Source organism: Scardinius erythrophthalmus (assembly GCF_964197995.2).
Source record: "Scardinius erythrophthalmus genome assembly, chromosome: 14".
Lineage (NCBI taxonomy): Eukaryota > Metazoa > Chordata > Actinopteri > Cypriniformes > Leuciscidae > Scardinius > Scardinius erythrophthalmus.
Window position 1 is genome coordinate 2325146 of NC_138234.1, and position 14311 is coordinate 2339456.

Sequence of the window (14311 nt, forward strand, 5' to 3'; positions counted from 1 at the left end):
CAGAAAGGAAGCAGCAGGTGAGAGTTAACTCCACTCTTTCCGAGATGATTAATATAAGCACAGGTGCCCCTCAAGGCTGTGTAAGCTCGCCCTTACTTTTTATATTATATACAAATGAATGTAGAAACATCAATAGGAACAATTTTATTATTACATTTTCTGATGATACGGCCATATTGAGTTTACTCCACAAAGAGTCAGACATTGGTACTTATATACAGGAGATAGAGGAGATGGAGAAGTGGTGCAAGAAGCATAACTTGCTCCTTAATGTTAACAAAACTAAAGAAATGATTTTTGACCCTAGGTCTATAGGTGACCAAAGCCCTATTATAATTGAAGGAGTACCGATTGAACAAGTAACAACATATAAATATTTAGGAATTCATTTAGACAAACTGTTACAGTGATCACATCATGTAGGCTAGATTATGTTTCATCAAAAATGTGTCAGCGTTTATATTTTTTAAGAAGACTAAGAGTTCATGGTGTTGATAAAGATATTATGCTCCTTTTTCACAAGACAGTTATTGAGTCTATATTGAGATATGGTATTTTAGCTTGGTTTGGTAACCTGTCAGTTAAACTAAAAACACAGCTCCAAACATTGATTAAAAGGGCAGGGAAGATAATTGGATCAGTGCCACCGAGTTTTAAAATTATTAATGATCCGAATCATGTTCTCTACAGTGAGTATGAGTTGATGCCCTCAGGCAGAAGGTACAGGGTACCGACCTGTAAACTGAATAGGTTTAAATTTTCCTCTGTACCACTCTCTATTAAAATATTGAATAAAAACAAATAGGGTGTGGGCAAGCTATAATTAGGTATAGAGGCTAGTGATTACAGTATGCGTTAGCAGAAGGTGGGATGTGTTCACGGTTTTTTAAGGTGATAATTATGTGTAGTAATTCATGTTATGTGTAGTAATTCATGTTATGTGTTGTATGTTGTGCTGCATCTGTTGTCCCGAATGCCCAAGATGAATTTCTCCGCTAGGAGACAATAAAGGCTAATCTAAATCAAATCAAATCAACTTGTTTGTTTACTGTGTTGCATATGAAACATGGTTCAAAACAGATTATTGAAATAAAAGGCATTATAAAACTTACCTATATCTTGCAGATGTCACAATAGCTGATCGTGTCGTTTGCTCAAATCTGTTGACAATAAAATGAGCTTAATGTGTGAATTTACAGATCTGAAGACATCAGCATAATGAATGAGGAGAAAACAGGATCTATTGACATGAAATAAAGAGGCTTTTCAGCTGCTCTGATAATAGTGATGAGCCATAGACTATCAATACTCATTCAACAAGAATATAGAGAATTCAAGAATGATACAGTAATATATAACAACAGTAATATAAATGTAAATATAAAGACAGCCGCTGATGACATTATCAACCCTTGTAATTTGTCCACATGAATCCGATTCCCTAATAACTTCATAACAACAAAGTAGTTCGCTAACATCTTACCGTTCTCTTACGAGAGTCCTCTCGTACTGCGTTTTATCAAAACGCTACGGGAAAAGTCTCTTTTCACGAAACACTGAAGCAAAAAATCATCCTTTAATTTTCATATATGTAAAACGCGTTGCGGCAGCAGCAGACAGCTATGGCGAGACGGCTTGCTCGCTCATTGGCTGCTCTGCGGCAACTGCTTAAGCCTATCGAGCGAGGCCTGAGATGACATCAGGCCAATGAGGGCGCTTCGCGCCCTCCTCGCCACTCGCCTCCTCCTCGCCTCCTCGCTTACCTCTATAAAAGGAGCTCGAGAAGGCTGACTCACTTGATTTTAATCTCTTCAGCGAAGCGCACGCATCGCTGGATCACGGAAGCAGCGTCGTTGAAGCAAGCACATCAGCGGGACGAGCCCTCGAAGCCGCTGGCCAACGCCGCCTTCTACAGCCGTACCTGCTGCGCTTTCCGACGCCTATATCCTTTTCATACTATTGCTTTCTGTGTGTGTGTGTGTGTTCTCTGCAACACTCACCCCTAAAAGAGCTGCGTCTTTTTAAAGATGCCTTCCTGCGGCTCGTGCCGAGCCCCACTCACCGAGGGAGACAAGCACGACATCTGTGTTTCCTGCCTGGGTGAGGACCATGCAGCGCTCGCGCTCGCTGACGGCGGATGCCCTCACTGCGAGCTTTTGCCGATGGTGACTCTGAGGACTCGCCTGGCATCCTTTTCCAAGCCTGCATTCACCGCCGCGATGCCGCGCCGTAAGAAGCGCCGCTCGCAGCGGGTCCCGGAACCCGCTCCAGCCCGACCAAGCTCGCCGGTTCGCCCGCCAGCTTCACCCGCCTCTCTCGAATCACTTCCTGATGCCCAGCGCCCGCAGTCTGCCGCCGCTTCATCAGAGGAAGTCGGTTCAGAGGCCGCGTCGGGGGAGAAGGATTCCTGCTCTCTGCTAGCTTCAGGCAGCGAGGATTGGGCGAGCTTAGAGGATCTCGCGCCTCCTGCCCGCAAGCCCTCAACGAGAGCCAACATCGAGACGGAGCTCATGCGAGTACTCGCGCTGGCCGCGGCGAGCCTCGGCCTCGAGTGGTCTGCACCGGAGCCCCCCTCTCGAACCCGGCTGGATGGTAGCTTCCTCCCTGGTGAGCGCACTTCTCCGGAATCTAAGCCCGCTCCTTTTCTTCCTGAGTTACATGAAGAAGTTGCGAAGGCTTGGAACGCGCCCTATTCTGCGCGGACGCGCTCATCTGTGTCACCCGCATTTTCCTCTCTGGATAATGCCGGAGACCGAGGCTACCTCTCTCTTCCGCCGGTGGAACAGGCGATAGCGACCCACCTTTGCCCGCCCTCTGCTGGACGGCGGACTAAACCGGTGTTGCCTTCTAAAGCCTGCCGCATGACGTCGACGCTGCTCGCGCGAATCTTCTCCGCCGCTGGGTAGGCCGCGTCATCGCTACACACCATGGCTACGCTGCAGATTTACCAGGGTGATCTCCTCCGTAAACTGGACGAGATGGGACCTGACGCTATCTGCATCGCGGATTTAAGGAGCGCTTCAGATCTCACGCTCCGAGCTACTAAAGCCGCCGCACAAGCCATGGGATGGTGTATGGCTTCCGCCACTGTCGCTGAGAGGCACTTATGGCTGACGCTCACGGAGATGGCCGATTCCGAGCGCACTGCGTTTCTCGATGCCCCGCTGTCTTCCACCGGCCTTTTTGGTTCTTCTCTCTCCGAGTTCGTGGAGAGATTTACCGAGGCCCAGAAAGCGTCTCAAGCCTTCAAGCACTTCCTGCCGAAGCGCTCCGGTTCTGCAGCGGTTCGTGACAAACGGACTCCGCGGAGCTCTCAGCCTCAGCCCCCGCCTTCGGCCGCCTCTTCGCAGCAGCCACAGCAGCGCAGCTCGAGGCCCCGCTCTCGGTCCAGCGCCCGGCGCCCCTCTTCGCGCGGGCCGCGATCGAGGATTGTGGTAAAGCCGGAAGTGCCGAAGAAGTCCTAGCAAGCCTAGGAAAGCGCAGGTGTGTGAGTCCCGTTGCGGCCGGCCTCTCACCCAAGCGCCCCGCTGTTTCAGTCCCAAGATTTGCGACTGTTCCAGTGTTTTCTGCAGAGAGCAAGCCCGCACTGCTGCCCGCTTGCCTGCACACAAAAGCCGTTCTCACGGCTACCCAGATAAATCTCAAAAAGAGTGTATTTTCTGGTGTCCCGGCCACGGCCGATGGTGCTATAAATGTAGTCTCGATGCCCACTCCTCAGTGCCCATCACTACACATAAGCACAGCCCTACACTTAGGGCCCGCGCACATAAAATCGACTCAGGTCGGTTGCGCTTCCAGCATAGTGAGAGTGCCCACTTCCCAGTGCCCACGAACACTATGTCTAACACATCACATGCTCTCTGTAAAAACGAGAACTGTGAGCGCGCGCTCTGCTCAGGCAGACGCCGCGCCCAAAGCAGTAAATGTGCCCGCTCCCAGCCCACATCTACTCGCTCACATGGGTCCTATGAGACTTTCTCAGTCCTCCCTCACTCAGCTAAGCACTGTAGTAAGGTCGAGGACGAGCGTCTCGCCCGCTGTATTAAGCGCGCGCCCCGCCTCAAATGCCACAGGCATGACGCCTATGTTTGTATCCCCCGAAGCGCCTCTGTCGCACGGCGATCAGAGCGCGCTCCGTATCCAGCCCCTAGCCAGCCATGCAGAAGCATGGGCAGCGCTCCCAGGGGTTTCGGACTGGGTGCTAGGCATTATAAAGAGAGGCTTCTCGCTACAGTTTTGTCGACGCCCTCCCCGCTTCACAGCGCGCGTCGAAACTACGGTTTCGTTGGAAGTAGCTCACCTACTTCGAGCTGAAATATCAAAACTGATAAGCAAAGGGGCGATAGAGCGCGTTCCCCCAGCTCTAAGCGAAGGGGGACTATACAGCAGATACTTTCTAGTCCCCAAAAAGGACGGCGGTATCAGACCCATACTGGATCTAAGACGGCTGAACAGAGTGTTAGTGAAACGCAGTTTCAAAATGCTCACAACCAGCAAAATTCTCGCGCATGTTCGCTGAGAAGACTGGTTCATGTCGATAGATCTGAAGGACGCGTATTTTTAAATACAGATAGCGTCACACCACAGGCGATACTTGAGATTCACCTTCGGGGGTCAGACATACCAGTATACAGTCCTGCCATTCGGCTTGTCCCTAGCAAGCCGAATGTCCCTCGTACATTTACGAAATGCATGGACGCAGCGCTCGCTCCTCTCAGACTCAGAGGCATGCGAGTGCTGAACTATTTGGACGACTGGTTGATCCTAGCTCAATCACGATCACAGCTCGTGGAGCACAGAACCATTTTACTCGATCACCTCGAGAATCTTGGTATCACAGTCAACTGGACAAAGAGTTCATTGAACCCCAGTCAAACGATTTTGTTTCTTGGCGTCGTTCTGGACTCACAGTCTATGACAGCGCGGCGGTCACCACAGCGCGTGTTGATCATTCAGCGCGCGGTGAGGTCTTTCCGCCGCGGCGCTGTCACCCCACTCAGGAAGTTTCAAAAGATGCTGGGTCTCATGGGTTCAGCATCGTCAGTTCTCCGGCTGGGCCTGCTCCGCATGCGCCCGCTGCAGTTCTGGTTGAAAACGCGGGTACCGCGCAGAGCGTGGGCGACCGGTCGATTACGCCTCAAGGTCGATCAGAGCTGTGTTTCAGCCCTGGCGCCTTGGACGGCGGACGACTGGTACCAATCAGGTGTAAGCCTGGGGACTTCCTCGAGAGTGAGGATGGTGTCGACAGACGCATCCACCTCGGGATGGGGAGCTCTGCTCGAGGGCAGACCGTTCTTCGGCCTGTGGTCGGAACGAGAAAAGCTCCAACACATAAACTGCCTAGAAATGCTGGCAGTGCACAATGCGATGATGCGTTTTTGTCCCCACATCAAGGACGAACACGTCATAGTCCGTTTGGACAACATGGCTGTGGTGTCCTACATAAATCGCCAGGGCGGTCTGAAATCAGCGTCCCTGTACAGGCTGGCGAAACGCCTCCTATTGTGGGCTCAGCACAACTTACGCTCGCTGAGAGCAGTGCATGTACCTGGGCTTCAGAATGTGGGCCCAGACAGACTGTCCAGGAACAATGTTCCCCCGGGCGAATGGTCTCTACACCCACAAACAGTCCGGCTGTTGTGGGAGAGATTCGGCAGAGCGGAGGTGGACCTTTTCGCGTCCCGCGAAAACGCGCACTGCCCCGCGTTCTTTTCAAAGACCGACAGCGCGCTGTCCCGAAGGTGGCCGCGCTGCCCCTTATACGCTTTTCCCCCCGTCTCCCTCCTGCCACAGGTGCTGGAACGGGTCAGGGAAACGAAATGCCCAGTCCTGCTTGTAGCTCCGTTCTGGGAGAACCAGATATGGTTCCCAGTTCTGATGCAGTTGACAGATATCGATCCATGGCCACTGCCGTTGAGGAGAGATCTCCTCTCGCAGGCCGGGGGCTCGATTTGGCACCCACACCCGGAACTGTGGTCCCTTCATGTGTGGGTGCTCAACGGATACCCGTTGGTCTCACAGAGGGAGTCGTGAATACCATCACTCAGGCTAGAGCGCCGTCGACACGGCGGCTTTATGCTTCGAAGTGGTCGGTTTTCTCCGGCTGGTGTACAGCTCGGAGCATTTCACCCCTCGAATGTGAGGTAACGGAGGTTCTCTCCTTCCTACAAAAGCTGTTGGATGAGGGCAGATCCCCTTCCACGCTCAAAGTGTATGTGGTGGCTATTTCAGCGTTCTTTGGTTCAACGCTGGGTCAGTCGCTGGGAAGGAATGATTTAGTCATCCGCTTCCTCAGGGGAGCTAGGAGACTGAATCCGCCCAGACCTCCTTCAGTTCCTTTGTGGGACCTTTCTACGGTCCTGGAGGCCATGAAAGGTGCCCCTTTCGAGCCTATCCAGTCTATTAGCCTCAAACATTTGTCTTTCAAAACAGTGTTTTTGATGGCTCTCGCTTCAGTGAAGCGCATAGGCGACCTGCACGCGCTCTCTGTGAGCCCGGCGTGCTTGGAGTTTGGTCCTAATGACTCTAAAGTCATACTCAAACCTAAGCACGGCTATGTGCCGAAATCCCTCAACACGCCTTTTCGGGCTCAGGTCATTTCCCTGGCTGCCCTGCCGGCATCGAGTGAGGAAGGGGACTCGAGTTTTCTTTGCCCTGTTAGGGCTTTAAGAGCTTATATGTCCCGCTCTGCTGTCTTCAGACAGACAGAGCAGCTCTTTGTCTCGTTCAGTGGACGTTCCAAAGGAATGGCTGTTTCGAAACAAAGTCTATCCAGATGGATAGTTGACGCCATAGCGCTGGCGTTTACTGCCAAGGGCATTCCATGCCCGTTGGGAGTCAGAGCGCACTCTACGAGAAGCGTTGCTTCTTCGTGGGCATGGTCCAGCGGGATTTCCCTACAGGATATATGTACGGCGGCAGGCTGGGCCTCGCCGTCTACATTTATCAGGTTTTATAACCTAGAGGTTCCCGCCTTGCAGGTTAAGCTTTTGTCGGTGTAATCCGTTCAGCCGTCTAGTCAGACCGCTGAAACTCATGCGCTATGCGCTACCGACTATCTTGGGCAGAACTGTGTAAGACCCACATTTTCCGCATTAGTTCAGGTTCCCTACCCTGTCTATGTGATGTTATACTTGCGTCTGTGGACATGTCTATTCTACGACGCTACAGTTTAGGGAATTAAGGCTCCCACCCTTATTCCCTGTCTCTGTGTGAGTCAATCTGGTGATTATGCACTGTATGCCTGAAATAGCTTCCGGTGATCAGTGTTTTTTATCCCAGCACGCACGGCGTTTTGCAAGGGGTTCCCGTAGCGTTTTGATAAAACGCAGTACGAGAGGACTCTCGTAAGAAAACGTACTCGGTTACTAACATAACCTCGGTTCTCTCTAGAAGAGGGAACGAGTACTGCGTTCTCTGCCGTGCATACGGTTCACTCTGGTTCGCTTCGGCGATCAAAATCAAGTGAGTCAGCCTTCTCGAGCTCCTTTTATAGAGGTAAGCCACGCCCGTTTCGGCGGGAAGTGGCGAGGAGGGCGCGAAGCGCCCTCATTGGCCTGATGTCATCTCAGGCCTCGCTCGATAGGCTTAAGCAGTTGCCGCAGAGCAGCCAATGAGCGAGCAAGCCGTCTCGCCATAGCTGTCTGCTGCTGCCGCAACGCGTTTTACATATATGAAAATTAAAGGATAATTTTTTGCTTCAGGGTTTCGTGAAAAGAGACTTTTCCCGTAGCGTTTTGATAAAACGCAGTACTCGTTCCCTCTTCTAGAGAGAACCGAGGTTACGTTAGTAACCGAGTACGTTTTGTATGGGAAAAGAAAGACACACGATGAAAACTTTTCTGAAAAGACCCCGAAAAATGTTGAGTAACTTTATAGTGCAGTTACGAGATTTAACGTGTGAACTGTTTACCTCAAAAGCCTCAGGAGACACGCGACCGCGAAAGTGGTGACGTCATCACCGCGAGACGAAATAAATGATAGATTATCAAAAACTCATTTTTAAGCATAACTTTTCTCCACTCAACTTTGTGATTTGGAACAAAAATATATTACGTTTAAAAATAAATCTTTATTTTACAGAAACTGGTACAATAACGGTATAATTTTGGTCAGACAGTTATTTAAGAATAATGAATATCTCTTTACTGTGAATTCCTTAATCATTATAAGATCCCTGCAACTACTAAAGAGTTTGCTGTAGTATTTGATGCCATTCCCAGTAGCCTTATTCAACCTTTATCAGGCATGTTTTTAAAAGTCTCTTCTGCTCACAAAGGCTGCATTAAAAAAACAGTCATATTGTCAAATGTTATTACTTTTTTTTTAATTATATGTGAATATAAATATATAGTAAAGTATAATTTGTTCCTGTGACCAAATCTGAATTTTAGCATCATTACTCCAGTCTTCAGTGTCACATGATCCTTCAGAAATCATTCGAAAATGATGATTTGATGCTCAATTTTTTTTTTCAGGATTCTTTGATTAATAGAAAGTTACAAAGAACAAAAATATAAATCTTTTGTAATATTAATCACCACCGTTCAAAAGTTTGGGATCAGTAAGAAATTGTATTTATGTTTTGGCTGGGGAAAGAAATAAAATAAATCAATGGGAAATCAATGAACCCCTAAAATGGGATCATCAACATGTGCAAAACTACTCAAACCCAAAATCGTATCAATTTATTTAGAGATTTCTGTAACTTATCCAACCATACACAGAACAGATCAGACATCCAAGAAATGCATGCTTTCTCAAAATGACATTGCACTAAACATGATGCAAGTAGTTTTACATTTTGTTTACCCAGAAAACTAACATATCTAGCATGAAGTTTTGTTAGCATTAGCCTTACCTAAAGTTTTCATAGCCATACTTGCACCACTTAAATCATTGTCAAGGACACAGCCAAGATAATTAACACTATTTCTGTTTGATATTACACAATCCCCTACCTTGACACACAGGTTAGGAACCTTGTTCAGTTTACTTTTAGACTCACATAACATGATCACGTTTCTTACCTAAATGCAACAAGAGTTTATTTTCAGAGAGCCAGTCTCTTACTTTATATAACTCCTCATATCACTTGTATTTTACTGACATCCTTGTCTGAAACCAGTAAAGCAGAGAACAAATTACAGTCACAAACTGCTTGCATATCATTTATGTATAGGAGGAATAAAAGGGGGCCTAAGACACTTCCCTGGGGAACTCCATTATTAATAATCGTTTATTCAGAGAGAAACCCATCAATTTCTACACTTTGAATTCTCCCAGTTTAATAAAAGCTCAACCAGGCTATCAGCATACTTGAAAAACACATGACACTTAATTTATCTTACAGTACTGAATGATTCACTGTCGAAAGCTTTTTGGAGATCTAAGAGAACCATGGCACACATTTTACCTCCATCAATCTGCTTCCTTATAAAATCTGTTAAATAAAATACATTTACATTTGATCATTTAGCAGACGCTTTTATCCAAAGCGACTTACAAATGAGGAGAGCAATAGAAGCAATCAAACTAACAACAGGAAAACATTAGAAGTAACTAATTATTTTTTTTTCTCTTAATGCAAGAAGAAGGAGCAGACAATAAAAATGGACAATAAAAATTTAATACTTGGTGCAGCAAAAACAAAAATAAAGTTAACTGGAAACAAATAAGACAGATCTCTCTCTTTATTGACTAACAAGATAATAAAGCATCTCAATCAGCCTCTTCTTCAGCTTCCTGAGCAAGAACAGTTAGTAAAAAAGTAAAAAAAAAAACACTTGTACTTTTAAACATATAGATTATATTAAGCAACATTATATATGCGATATTGCTCTTTGGGAAGAAACTTTATCTTTGAGTTGATGTGAATCTCACAGTTAAATATAAACTATTTAATGTGACAAATGTTGACAATGTTTCTTTTATACTGTCGATGGTTGTGGCCAGGGCTGTAGAGTTCTAGAATCGCCGGTGTCCCAGATATGAGGTAGTTCAGGGGGTTCGGGGTCATAAACATAGGCTCAACTGATATTCATATACATCAGTTTTCCTGATTATTTTTGTCGGTTGTTTAACATTTCTATCCTAAAATAGCTGTCAAATATGAAATGTTTAGTTTAGCTATATTTGATCTCACACTTCATGACCGTTAACTGAAGCACTAGAACATGCGCTCAGCAGCTTCTGTGAACATAAAGCCTGTCTACTTTAATTTGATTGGTCATCTCAATATTCTGATGTTGATGAGCGGCGACAGACCGCAGAGCTCAGACGAGAAGATCTTGGAGCTGTGCAATATCCTTGCAGCACTAAAGTAGAGTTAATACTATATTAGGGAATTATTTCACAACCTTTATTATATACACCTCGGAAATATACTGAAGTCTGGACCTCGGTGACTTCATAACTGGCTACAGCCGTGGTTGAGGCTGGTTAAACAAACTAATAGAAAAGAGAGGTGGCATCGCACTTGAAAGTGCTGAAACTGAAGATAAGCTACTTAATGTGAGTTTTTGTGTGACTGTATAGAGTAGATAATTGAGTGAAGCTCTTCCCACATGCAGTGCAGTGATACGGTTTCTCTCCAGTGTGGATCCTCTCGTGTCTTTTCAAATCTGAAGCTGTAATAAAAGTCTTCTCACACTCAAAGCACATGTGATTTCTTACACCAGTGTGTATTTTCTGATGTCCTTTTAAATCCTGCAGACGTGAAAAACTCTTTCCACACAAAGAACATGAATGTGGTTTCTCTTGTGAATGAACTGTCATGTGGATCTTCAGGACTCTGAAGCCCTCAAAAATGTTTTACCACATTGATCACATTCATGCAGTTTCTCTCCAGTGTGGATCCTCATGTGTTTCTGAAGGTTTCCTTGTTGTGTAAAACTCTTCCCACACTGATCACATGTGAACGGTTTCTCTCCAGTGTGGATCCTCATGTGAATCTTCAGACTCTGTTTGCATGTGAAACTCTTTCCACACTGAGTGCAAGTGAAAGATTTCTGAGATCTTCTCTGATGTTTCTCCACTTCATTCACTTCTTCATTCTCATCCATCGGGCCTGAAATTAAAGTTAAAAAAGTGCTCAGTAAATCAATAAAAGAAAAATGATGTAGTGAAAAAAAAATAAAAAATAAAACCCAGATGTAATGGCAGAAAGTACTGAGTTTTGTTCAAACAACTGTTATACAAGATTATGATGATTTTGATCCATTATGTCCCTGGAATTTTCCATGAAAGGAGTTCATTAATGTACTAGACATTATTTTTTATTTATTCATTAGAGTCACAAATCTATAGAGCCCCTAATAATGGGATATTATGATGGGAGGGAAAAATATATTTCAATGCTTTTGTGTTCCCGCAAGAAACTTTTTGATACTCGCAAAACCTTCGAGATATTTGCGAGTAAACGCAAAATTACACGTGGGAAGGCAAACGCTTTTGCGAGGGAGATGTAAGGGCGTCCTCAGGCAGTGGTTCAGGCTTTAGTGGCTTTGTCGAATAAAGAAACATTATCAGCATGCTGGTGTAAAACTGTATATTTCTCATCTATTATCACTACCAACCACGGACAGTTAGTATTGTAAAAATATGTGGGAGACCATTGCAAGTTTGTGACTATATTTTAGGGGTGCAACAGTACATGTATTCACACAGAACCGCTCGGTACGGATGTCATGGTTCGGCGCATGCAGTCACACAACGAATACATTAAGTCAAAGGCGATCCAGGCTCAAATCCAGAAGGGGGCATGACACTAGGCATGCTGTAATGCTGTTTGCTAACAGTAAAAAGTGCAGAAGAAGAAGAGACAATTGATCGATATGTTTACGTCTCTCAACCAGTGTTTCAACTGCGGAAAGATATCAATAAAACAGCTTGAGAATAATATCTCACGTTTACCTCCGAGCTTTTAGTGTTGCATTTAGAGAGGCATTTCATATATGCACTATATTAGTCTATTCATTATATTTACTTAACCTGTTAATAATTGTATTATTTATTGTATGTTTAAATAAATTTGTCATGAAAACAACAGCCACTGAGTAAATGATTCCATTTCTGTCCAATGACTTGGACCAGAAAATGTACTTTATAATTAGATTTAGCAATCAAAACCTGCCATATGTGAAATTTATAGTACATTTTTTTATTTGAGTGTTGATTATTATATCTAAAAATAAATAGCACATAGTTTGAGCTCTGTTGTTAATTGTAGCATTGTAATTCTAACATTGAATTATAGAAGTCTATAATGTGTTATGTGAATGCTAGGTCAAAGAGATGTGTTTTTAGTCTAGTTTTGAACTGACAGAGTGTGTCTGCTTCCCGGACAGTGTTAGGAAGACTGTTCCAGAGTTTTGGTGCTAAATAGGAGAAGGATCTACCGCCAGCAGTCGATTTTGAGATCGCAATAGACGTGAAGGACTATAATGTGTTAAGAGCTCGCTCAAGCACTGTGGAGCTAAACCATTTCGTGCTTTGTACGTGATCAGCAATATTTTAAAATGTATGCAATGTTTAATAGGGAGCCAGTGCAGTGCTGACAGAACTGGGCTAATATGGTCATACTTCCTGGTTCTGGTAAGAACTCGAGCTGCTGCGTTTTGGACCAGCTGTAGTTTGTTTATTAAGTGTGCAGGGCAACCACCCAGTAGAGCATTACAATAATCTAGCCTTGAGGTCATGAACGCATGAACTAATTGTTCTGCATTTGTCAATGAGAGCATATGGCGTAATTTAGATATATTTTTAAGATGGAAAAATGCGGCTTTACAGACACTAGACACTTGACTTTCAAATGAAAGATTGGTATCAAAGAGCACACACCCACACCCACACACACACACACACACACACACACACACACACACACACACACACCCAGGTTCCTAACCGACGACGAAGAATTGACAGAGCAGCCATCAAGTGTTAGACAGTATTCTAGGTTATTACGTGAGGAAGTTTTTTGTCCAATAATTAGAATCTCTGTTGTATGTAACCCTTTTCTTAGCTCTAGGGTTTCATGTTAATGTTTCCCAATTAAGAAAAAAACCTGGATTCCCGGCAGTGAATGGTGAATTTGGCCGGTATTTTTTCTTTAAATGAAAATTAACGTAAAGTATCTTTTTCCCTATACCAATTACACAATACTTTTACTAAAATAATAAATTAAACAATTCTTAATTCTAGTTTCCAGGAAATCAGTACCTTGTTAAATGAATGAACTTGCCAAACTCCAAAGAAATACCAGAATACAAATGTTAATGGTAAAAGAAAATAACAAATATTTATTTGTTTTACATGAATGTAATAAGGAAAAAAACAAAACAAAACAAGGAACCACCTTTTTTTTATGAAGACAGATAAACACTTATACCCAATGGTATGTAAATTACTTATTCTTTTTGTAAATAAAATGTACAAATCACCTGTTCAGTCTCAGAACTGTTCCTTGTCTCTCTTATGTTTGTTTTTACACTTGCATTTGACCTTTTTCCTTTTCCACTTTAAAACCCTGTCCTCAATCAGCATACAAGTGTGACTCTAACGAAAGCAGTCTCGGTACTATGGTACGGTCTAAATCCTGACTAGAAATCCTCACAGATATCATTTCTTTCTAAAAATGAACAGTTGTGAAGATAATGCCTTTTCTAGTATCTTTGACAGAAAAGGTAGATTCGAGATCGGCCTGTAATTGACTAATTCTGTAGGATCAAGTTGTGTTTTTTTGACAAGCGGTTTAATAATAGCCAGCTTAAAAGTTTTCGGTACATATCCTAGAGACAAAGATGAATTAATGATATTAAGAAGAGGATCTATGAAGCATCTCTTTCAGTATCTTAGTCGGTATAGGGTCTAACACACATGTTGTAGATTTAGATGATTTAACGAGTTTAGCGAATTCTTCCTCTCCTATAGCAATAAATTACTAGAATTTTTCCTCAGGGAGACTACAATGCACTGCCTGATGCGATACTGTAGTAGACGGCTGCATAGTTATAATTTTCTCCCTGATATTATCAACCTTACAAGTAAAGAAGTTCATAAAGTCATTACTGCTGTGCTGCTTGGAAACTTCTGGAGTTGAAGCTTTCTTTTTCGTTAGTTTAGCCACTTTTTCAAATAAATACCTAGGATTATGTTTATTTTCTTCTAATAGGATTGAAAAATAAGCAGATCTAGCAGCTTTTAAAGCCTCTCTGTATGCAATCGAGCTCTCCTTCCATGAAATGCGAAATACCTCTAGTTTTGTTTTCTTCCAGTTGCGCTCCATTTTTCTGGTTGCTCTCTTAAGGGC